This window comes from Galeopterus variegatus, unplaced genomic scaffold (genome assembly GCF_000696425.1).
Source record: "Galeopterus variegatus unplaced genomic scaffold, G_variegatus-3.0.2 Scaffold715, whole genome shotgun sequence".
Taxonomy (NCBI): domain Eukaryota; kingdom Metazoa; phylum Chordata; class Mammalia; order Dermoptera; family Cynocephalidae; genus Galeopterus; species Galeopterus variegatus.
In genome coordinates, this window is record NW_007726826.1 from 163,433 (window position 1) to 172,429 (window position 8,997).

Genomic DNA, 8,997 nt, shown 5'->3' on the forward strand with positions numbered 1-8,997 from the left:
GGCAATCAACAAAACAATAAGTCAAGCCCTGCTCTCCCTAATCTCTGTGATGCAAATACAGTCCCATGGCCAGTTTAAGTGACCAATGTGATATCATTGAATGCAGAATTGGGACGAGAGCACGGTATCTGCCCTCCATCCCGCATAGGATACACTACATGAAAATAACCTCAAGAGCACAGATAATAGTAAAAATGTAGTAAAACAATTAGGGGGCGATGAGTTCTCAGTATTAATTACCTTTGTTTTAATATAATCTATTTAGTTGTAAGTTTAAGTAATTTAATTTTTTATAATGGCTGTATTTCACAACCAACTCACAAAAATCCTAAAAATTTAGCAATCAGCTTTCTCCGGCCAGTACAAAGCAGCTCCAGCACACCGCTGGATATAAGGCAGTACCCAGACTCTGAGAGGAGAGAACTCTGGGAGACTGAGATAAAACAGGGATTTTCAAAAGTTTTTTTGTTTGCTTGTTTTTTGTGATTATATAACCTGAGCGGATGGAAGGGGTCTATTTTGAACCCAAATAACCTGATGTGAAAATGAAATGAACAACCTATGGCAGCCAACACACATTGACTGTAAGAGGGTTTGAGCCCTTTGTTACTAATGTCTCTCTAAAAGTGTCTCTTCTTTGTTGCATGTGGTCTTAGTAGGACTGTCAATCAAAGAGCCCTGCCCTATCCTGGCTGAGTAAGGGGGAGGGGGTGGGCACATAAACCAGGCTTGGCCAATCAGACTTTCTCCTGAGAATGTGACTCTTGTCTGGAGCAACACAGGCCTGAAACATGGTGCTGAAAACACTGTCCCTTGAGTCCCTGCTATCAAAATCCCCGGGGCTGTCCTGGTCCCTTTCTTTCAAGTTTCTTTCTCTCTTTCTGTGCCCTCTGATATCAGGGGCTTCCTAAACTATAGGGACTGAAGTGATAAAACACAGCCTGCCTCTGGACTGTACCAAAGTCCCTAACTTTGTGTCTTTCACAGTTGAGGCCGTGCCAGCCTCCTGTCCCCAAAGGCTGGCACAGGATCCCCAGGTGACCCTGATCCCCCAGGTCTAGCCTGGCACTGCCCTCAGCTACAGTCACACCCTGCCTCACCCCAGCTCTGGCTTCCACTTGCCTCTCTGTCTCCTTTGTTCTCCGTCCCAGAGGATGAGTCTGGGATCTTCTCCAAGAAACTAGTATGGCAGAGATCCCAGGCAGCTTTCTAGTAACAGAATCCTTGATTTTTAGCTGAGTGCATGGCTGCTAAAGACATGATTGAAGACCACATTTCCCAGCCTCCCCTGTGAGGGAGTGTAGCCAGGTGCTGTCCGAAGGGATGTGGGTGGAAGTGACCTTGAGGCTTGTGTCCTCCCCTTCCTCTTGTGGGAATGTGGTGAAGCTGACTTGGGCCATGTGGAAAAGGCCATATTGTGGAGATGGCAGAGCAGCAAGACAGAAGGAGCCTGGGACCCTGGATGACCTCATGTAGCACAGCAGCCAACCCAGACCGGGACCCCTTACATTGGGACTATTTCAAGCAGCTGAAGCTATTTCCTAATTAATACAGCTGGGCTGCTGAGACACCTGCAGAAGGTGCCATCCCTCACACTGGGCTCATCGTGCATTGCTGCTGGGGCCCCACGTGGGCAGGGCTTAGCAGGCAGGGGCAGGGAGGCCAGTTTCAACTCAATACCAGAATGATTTTTAAAAAGTCTTTTAGGGCCTCCCAGAAACAGAATGGGCTGTCAGGAGCTGGGGACTACCCCTTTGCTACAAAAGGTAACTGGGGACATTTGCTGAGGATGCTTAGGACTGTAGCGCTTTGAGGTCCCTTCCAATGCTCCCGTTCTACTCTTCTCTTATTCAAACAGCCTAAGTTCCCATGATGCTAAGATTGTGAACTCCCCTCTGTGACCCGAAGACTTAGGGGATGTAGCTCCTGCCCAGCTGGCTGATCTGATGCTCCACTCCTCCACACTGGCTTCCTCGCTTCTCGCCTTTGCCAGGTTCGCTCCCAGCTGTTCCCTCTACCGGGGACACCCCGTCCCTCATCATTCCCCGGCTGCCTCCTTCGTCTCGCTAACTTAAATTGCACCTCCTCAGAGGGCCTTCCCTCTCTGACCACCCACTCTAATTCAGCCACAACTCCTTGTCCCTCTATCCCCTCTCCGCCAACCTAGCCCTCTCGACACATGTCACGGTGTTTCATCATCTTCTAATTACACATCACCAACTAAAATGTTCTTGCTTATGCAGTTGCTGGCTTGTTTATTTTCTGTCCCCCTCCCCCATTCAAATGGAAGCTCCATGAGGTCAAGAACCTTGTCCATCTTATTCTCAGCCACATTTCCTAAAGCCTAGAACCCTGCCTGGCACATAATAGGAACTTAATACCCACTGAGTGGATGGATGAAGCCCACAGTTCTTTGTATGCAATGACAAAGGGCCACAGTTATAATGTAAAGGTTCCATGACTCCACGATTCTGTGGTTTTAACATTCCACCATTCTAACCTCCTGTGATTCCACATCTGCATGATTTTAATATTCCTGTGAGCTGGGCCTTAAATGAAAAGCTGCTGTAGAAAGACACAAAACCATTCATGGAAAACAGCTCATGTGTAAAGATCAGACAAAATTCACAGTGTCCAGGCAGCAGGAGAGACAGGAAGAGAGGAAGACACTGTCTCTCAAGGAGACAGTATGGGGACTGCGCTCCCGAGTGACATGCTGGACTCTGCTGTAGCTCTTCCTCTTAGACCCACCCAGTCTACTTCGTAACGTCTTTTCTGGAACTGCCGGTCTATCCCTGCCAATGACTGCCCTTTTGTTTTGGGAACAAATAAATAGATGAAGTCCAGGCCAAGGACAGCGGTCAGTCCGTAGAGCAGGAAGGTCCAGGACAAGCCGATGGCGCCTGGGAACAGGAGGGAGGGAGTGGGGCCCGGGGAGCCGAGCACTCCGGCCCCGCAGCCTGGGCCAGCTGGAGGGTTCTAGGTCGAGCATTGAAATCAGCTCACCCAAAGCAAATTCTCTAGAGGGTTGATTTGCAGAATGGCCAACAAGCTGTCAGGTAAGTACCATACAGTTAGAGTTGAACTGGTTGTCGCAAAGTTAGGGAAAGAGCCAGGGCACAAATCCACAAACGCAGAGACAATGGCAACTTGTGTTTATGGAAAAAATGACTCACCCACATCCAAAACACTAACCATGCTGGGAATTGGAAAACCTGAACCGAGGGAAAATGACATCCAACTCACTACTAGTAAAATAGCTTCATGGAGGGCCGACCCCGTGGTGCACTCGGGAGACTGCGGCGCTGGGAGTGCAGCAGCGCTCCCGCCACGGGTTCGGATCCTATATAGGGATGGTCAGTGCGCTCACTGGCTGAGCGCAGTGCGACCCTTCACAAAAAAGGACAAAAAAAAAAAAATAGCTTCATGAATACAGCTTTGGCAAAGCTCAGTTTCAAAAAAAAATTCTCAGAAATTCCATGAATGGCCATTTGGTGAACTGATGGCTGAGGGAATTGAGCTTCAGCCAGTTTAGCCTGTGTCTGACTGGTTTGGGAGAGAGGACAGAAGCCGTGACTCAGTCCTGGGCGGAGGGCCCCGCACCCCAGCCCCTCCCTCTTCCTGGAGCCTCAGGTGAGAACCAGGGCCTAGGGCCGGTGACCAGCATGGGGATGACCCCAAGTCCTTTGAATTCAGTCAGCCGAAGACAGAGAAAGGAGACCGTGAAGAAAGAGACTTTGGCAAGGTGGAAGCACAAATTCTGTTTTGGCTGCTGTTCTCACCTCTAACAGCCATGGCCACACCTCCTCCAGGCAGCCTCCCCTGACCAGCTGGGCCTGACCCCAGTGGGGAGAGCACTGAGCCGGGGGACAGGAGGGCTGGTTCTAGTCTCCTGACTACCTGGCTGCTCTGGGGAAGGATGAATTTTTCTATCTGTGAAATGGGGATAATAATAATATGACACGATTCTAAAAAATCTTTTCCTTCCTTCCTTCCTTCCTTCCTTCCTTCCTTCCTTCCTTCCTTCCTTCCTTCCTCATTCATTCCACATAAAGGGAAATGCTTGAAGACTGAGGCAGCAGGGAGAAGCTTGGATTCCCTAAGACAGGGGTGGAAGACAGTCATGGTGGTTGGGTCCTACCGCCAGTGTTTCCCACAGGCCCCCCCGAGGTAGCTGTGCCTTTGACTCTTGGCCCCAGGGAGTAGGAAAATGGCTGAACCCTAAGAACCACACATTGGGGCTCACAGTGAAGGCGCCCTGCCCACGTTGGCTCAGATGAGCAAGGCCAAGCAAAGACCAGTGGCCTTGGGCATGAGCATCTCAGCATCTCAGAGTCCCTTCCCTGGTGTTCTGTACCCCACCACCCCTCAGACTGGGTTGGGGGATTTGGGGGGAAGAGGTGATGTCACCCAACTAGATCTGAGAAGAACTTCCAGCTGGCAGGTGGGCATGAGCCAGTCTAAGCTGGTGTAGAGCAAATAAACACGGCAGCTCTTGTGCCTGCTGGTCTCAGATGAGTTCTTGCCAGTACCCAGTGTGCAATATCATCTATTATCTGGCCTGGAGAATTTTCAGCATGTCTAAGGGCTCTAGATGTTGTCTTGGACACTTCCGTGGAGTTTCTGCATAAAGTTTTATTTGAAGAATAGTTCTGCTGCTACAAATAGGAAAATTCAAAAAACCCTTCTGCTTTAGAGTGAGGAATTTTGGCCACAGAAAAGAAAATAGACTTGTCTGGGGGGAGCAGAGACACACACTTATGTCTCCAGCCCCCTTGCCCCCAGCCCCCCAACCAGGGCTTGTCCCCTCCCACCCCAATCAGAGATGGCTTCCTGGAGGAAGGGGGCTGGATGCTTCAGCCCTTCCCCTTCCTCTGCCTGTTCTCCCAAGTATGCCAATAAAGCCAGCTCGCTCTCTGATGGGTCCGGAATGAGGTAGCCTCGCCGGTCATGTCATCTGTCGTCTTCATTTTTCAACCCCTCCCCCTTTTCTGATACCAGCACCCCAATTTTTCTCTGTGGAACCATCCCTCCCCCACCCTTGGTCCAGGCCATGGGTGAGATGCCCCCCCGCCCCCTGCGCCTCCAGGGTGGGAATATGCCCCCCACCTGGGCATCAGAATAGCCACCTCCTGCCACTGTGATAGGTTCAGGCATGGGCACATGATCTTGCTGAGCCAATGAGGGTTGTCCAGGGCTTGGGTGGGGGGCCACTGGGAAAGGGACTCTTTTTTCTGAGATCTGCTGCTGGTGACCATCTTTGCCACCCTGAGGTGGGTTTGTCTGGGATGGAGCCCCCAGAGTGGGATGCTACGCTGAGAGGGAGTGGAAAGTGGCCGATGCTTTCAGTGGAGCCTCTTGGATCAGCTGTGTTTCAAGCTGACCACCTCTCTTTCAGTGATTTACGACAAAATATTCCCTTTTGTTCATAAGCTGGTGTGCATCAGGTTTTCTGTCACTTATAACTTGACAGATACAGACATGCCGGCTCCATGTGGAGGAAACTGTTCCTGGGTCTAGAAAGAATGGGCCCAGGAATTAGGTCAGAGGACCTACCGATGAGATCGAGGAAGGAGAGGCTGATGAAGAGGTTGGCAGCCCAGGTGAAGCTGTTGCAGAAGGCGAAGGCTCTCCCTCAGATCTCCATAGGGTAGGTCTCACTGAAGACAAGCCAGGTCACTAGGACAGGAAAGCAGGAAGGCTCCTGGGCTGGGGCTGGGACCCAAGGCCTGGCACCAATGGGTCAAGCAGGCGGCCTCCCAATGATGTGATTCAGGCTGAATGTCAGGCTCCTGCCATCAAACCCTCCCCTGCTGCTTCCCCCACACCGTGCTGAGGATCCCTGCAGGTTGACCAATGATCTCAGTTTGCCTGAGACTGAGAGGTTTCCTGGGACACAAGACCTTCAGTGCTGAGACCAGAACAGTCCTGGGCAAACTGGGATGTTTGGTTTTCACCCTATTCAATAAACCCCTTTCAGTAATATCTTTTAATTGAGCTATCCAGGGGCAGACCAGGATTTACGAGCCCTGAGGCTTAAATGATTTGGGGGCCATTAAAATAAAAATTACAAACATCAAGTTAGGCCCTAGCCTAACTGGCCCTGAGAGGAGCCCTGAAGCTTCATGGTCAATTCCCCTCTAGTGTTCCTCTGAGACCCTGACTGGAATTTCCCACTAAGATGGGTAGAAGGTTCCAGAGTCACCTGCATGAAGACTCCACTCACCCTGTCTAAATCCAAAGGAGAAAGCACTCACAAAGACCATCATGCAGACCAGCACAGTCCAGCACAGTGGCACGTGCTCTGGGGTTGTTGGCACAGGGGGCGCCAGCAAGGCGGTGCTCAGGGCTGGCAGGGGAGGGGCTGAGGAGTCTCCAGCTCCAGGATGGGGCCTGGTTTTCTTAGCAGCTGACAAGGCCAGCTCCCTTTGGTCCTCTCTAGTTCTTGGCATTGGAGGTGGAGCTGAGCCCTCTAGCAGGCCAGAGTCTCCAGGGAGGCCTGTCGGCCATTGGGCATGCCATCTGCCATGGTGGCATTGGGCATGGCCAGGCAGCTTGGGCCTGAGCCCAAGGGCACGGCAAAGCTGACGAGGCCTATGCCACTGACTGACAGGCCATGAGGGCACAGCCAGCTAGCAAGAGGGCCCTGCGACCCACGTGGTCTACCAGCCCCATGGCGGTGAGGGTAGCTGCTACCTTCACCACGCCAAGCCCCACAGAGACCAGGACAGCTGAGGATCCCCCACGGAAGCTGACCGAGTGGAAGATGGTGGAGGCATAGTATAGCACATTGCGCTGTCCTGTTGGAAAAGCACCAGCTCCAGTCCCACTGTGGTCCGGCCTCGCATGTTATCCCATGCCCTGAAGAGGTCTAGAAAGGAGTACCGTGGCCTCCCCAGGCCCAGCTTGGTGACCTCACCTCCCTGGAGCAGGATGAGGTCCTTGTGGGCTGCAGTCTCATCTGCACTGGCAGGGAGGAAGAGGAGGCTGAGGGATGGCAGGAGAGCAGGCATGACGTCCCATCCCCATGGGGCACTGGCCAGTGCGTAGTTGAGGGCGTAGGAGAGCAAGATGCCCACGGTGATGCCTGCCTCGTAGAGGGACACCAGCACTCCACTCTGCCATGGCCCCACCAGCTCAGACACGTAGATACAGCAGGCCATGGATGAGAAGGAGATGGCGAAGCCAACCGCCAAGCGGCCCAGGACCAACCAGACCAGGGAGGCAGCCAGGCCCAGGCTTAGGCTGCCTGCCAACAGCACCAAGTTGCTCCCGAGGATGGCTGTTTCCTGCCACAGCAGTCAATGAGGAAGCTGCCACCAGGGAGGCGAGGACAGTGCCCAGGAGCAGGCTGCCCACCAGGAGCTCCTGCTCCGAGCAGCTTAGCCCAACATCAAGCTGCAGGACACCCAAGATGACTGCCAGTTCATAACCAAAAGCCAGGCCACCCAGCAAAGACACAGAGGCACACAGGGGCAGGACAGGTGGGGGTTAGCTCGGAAAACAAAAGTGACAGAGACAGAGCTCAGAATGGTTCCTTGCCAGAACATCTCTCCACCCAACCTCCCTTCCATCTGTCATTCCCTCCATTTATCCATCCATCTGCTTCATCTATTCACCCATCCATGTGTGCATCCATCCATCCACCCACCTATCCACCTATCCATCTACTCCATCCACCCACGTATTTATCCATATATCTGTCCATTACCTGCCCCTTAATTCACTCAACCATCCATTAATTTATTGATCCATCTATCCACAAATCCATCCATTCATCCACCTGTCTTTGTATTCCATCCCCTCATATACCTATTCACACACCCATTCCTCCATTCAAATTTATTTATCTGGCATCTACAACATGCCAAGTTGAGTTGGTTTATATAAATTGCAATTAAAAAGCTCCCAATTAATATACTAGATAACAGAATTTCCAGATTCACTTAATGAACCTGCAACTTCTCCATCTTGGTTGAGAGTACCCTTAAAACATATGCTTTCTTAGTTTGGGTGGGAGAGGAAACTATATTTATTTTGTTAATTGAGGAACTTGTAGGAGTCCCAAGTCATTTTTATATGCATGGGAATGAGGAAAGGACAATGCATTAGATATTATATTAGGAAACTAAGGTTCTTTTCTGTTTTGACAACTAACTCTCTATGTGACACTAGGCCAGTCTCTTTCCCTTTCTGGGCTGTGAGAGCTAGTCTCTAACTATGACTCCCAATGAACCAAGCCTCTTAGTGTTTATTCCCTTATGTGGTCCCCTCTCACAGTGACTTTGGGTAGCTCTGTGACTAGTTTTAACCACCAAAATATGGCTGAAGTGACACTGTGCCCATCCTGGGCCTAAGATTTGAGCAGTTTCCACTTTTATGTTTTTTGGGGAGCCCTAAGCTACCATGTAAAAAGTCTGGCTACCCTGCCACATGGAGAAAACACGGGGAGAAACCCTTAGACAATAAAGACAGTGAGAGGCTCAGCCATCCCAGCATTCTCTATGAGCTTCCAGATGATTCCAACTGTAGCTGCCATCTGACTGCAGTTTCATCAGAGACCTGAAGTGACAGCAGCAGAAGAACCACCCAACTGAGCCCATTCAACCTGGAGAACCATTGTAGATACTAAAGTGGTTGCTATTAGAGACAACTGTAAATTTGGGGGTATTTTGTTACACAACAATGGACAACTGGAATATGAAGTGTTACTAGATCAGTCTCTTCCAAAAGGATCATGAAACATTGATAAAAGATCTTTTTTGACTTCTATTTTTAAAAATACCAATAGACAAAGTAACCATACAAGCATTTTTTTCCTTTAAGGTGAAATAGAGATTTCTGAGTGCGTGATGAGCAAGCATGAAGGATACTTAGTGGAAATCACGAGAGGCCATGACCCATCTGTTTGTTACTTAGGAAACACTATACTGTACAATGATTCAGATCTCTGCATCTTAAATTTTGGGGCTTTTAGTCCTAGATTATCCAAGTGGG

At 50.5% G+C, this 8,997-nt stretch overlaps 1 pseudogene; it reads right to left on the reverse strand.

Annotated features, from left to right (window-relative positions):
• Positions 1 to 7,491, reverse strand: part of LOC103589721 — a 54,545-nt pseudogene extending 47,054 nt beyond the window's left edge.
• Between the last annotated feature and the right edge of the window lie 1,506 nt (positions 7,492 to 8,997).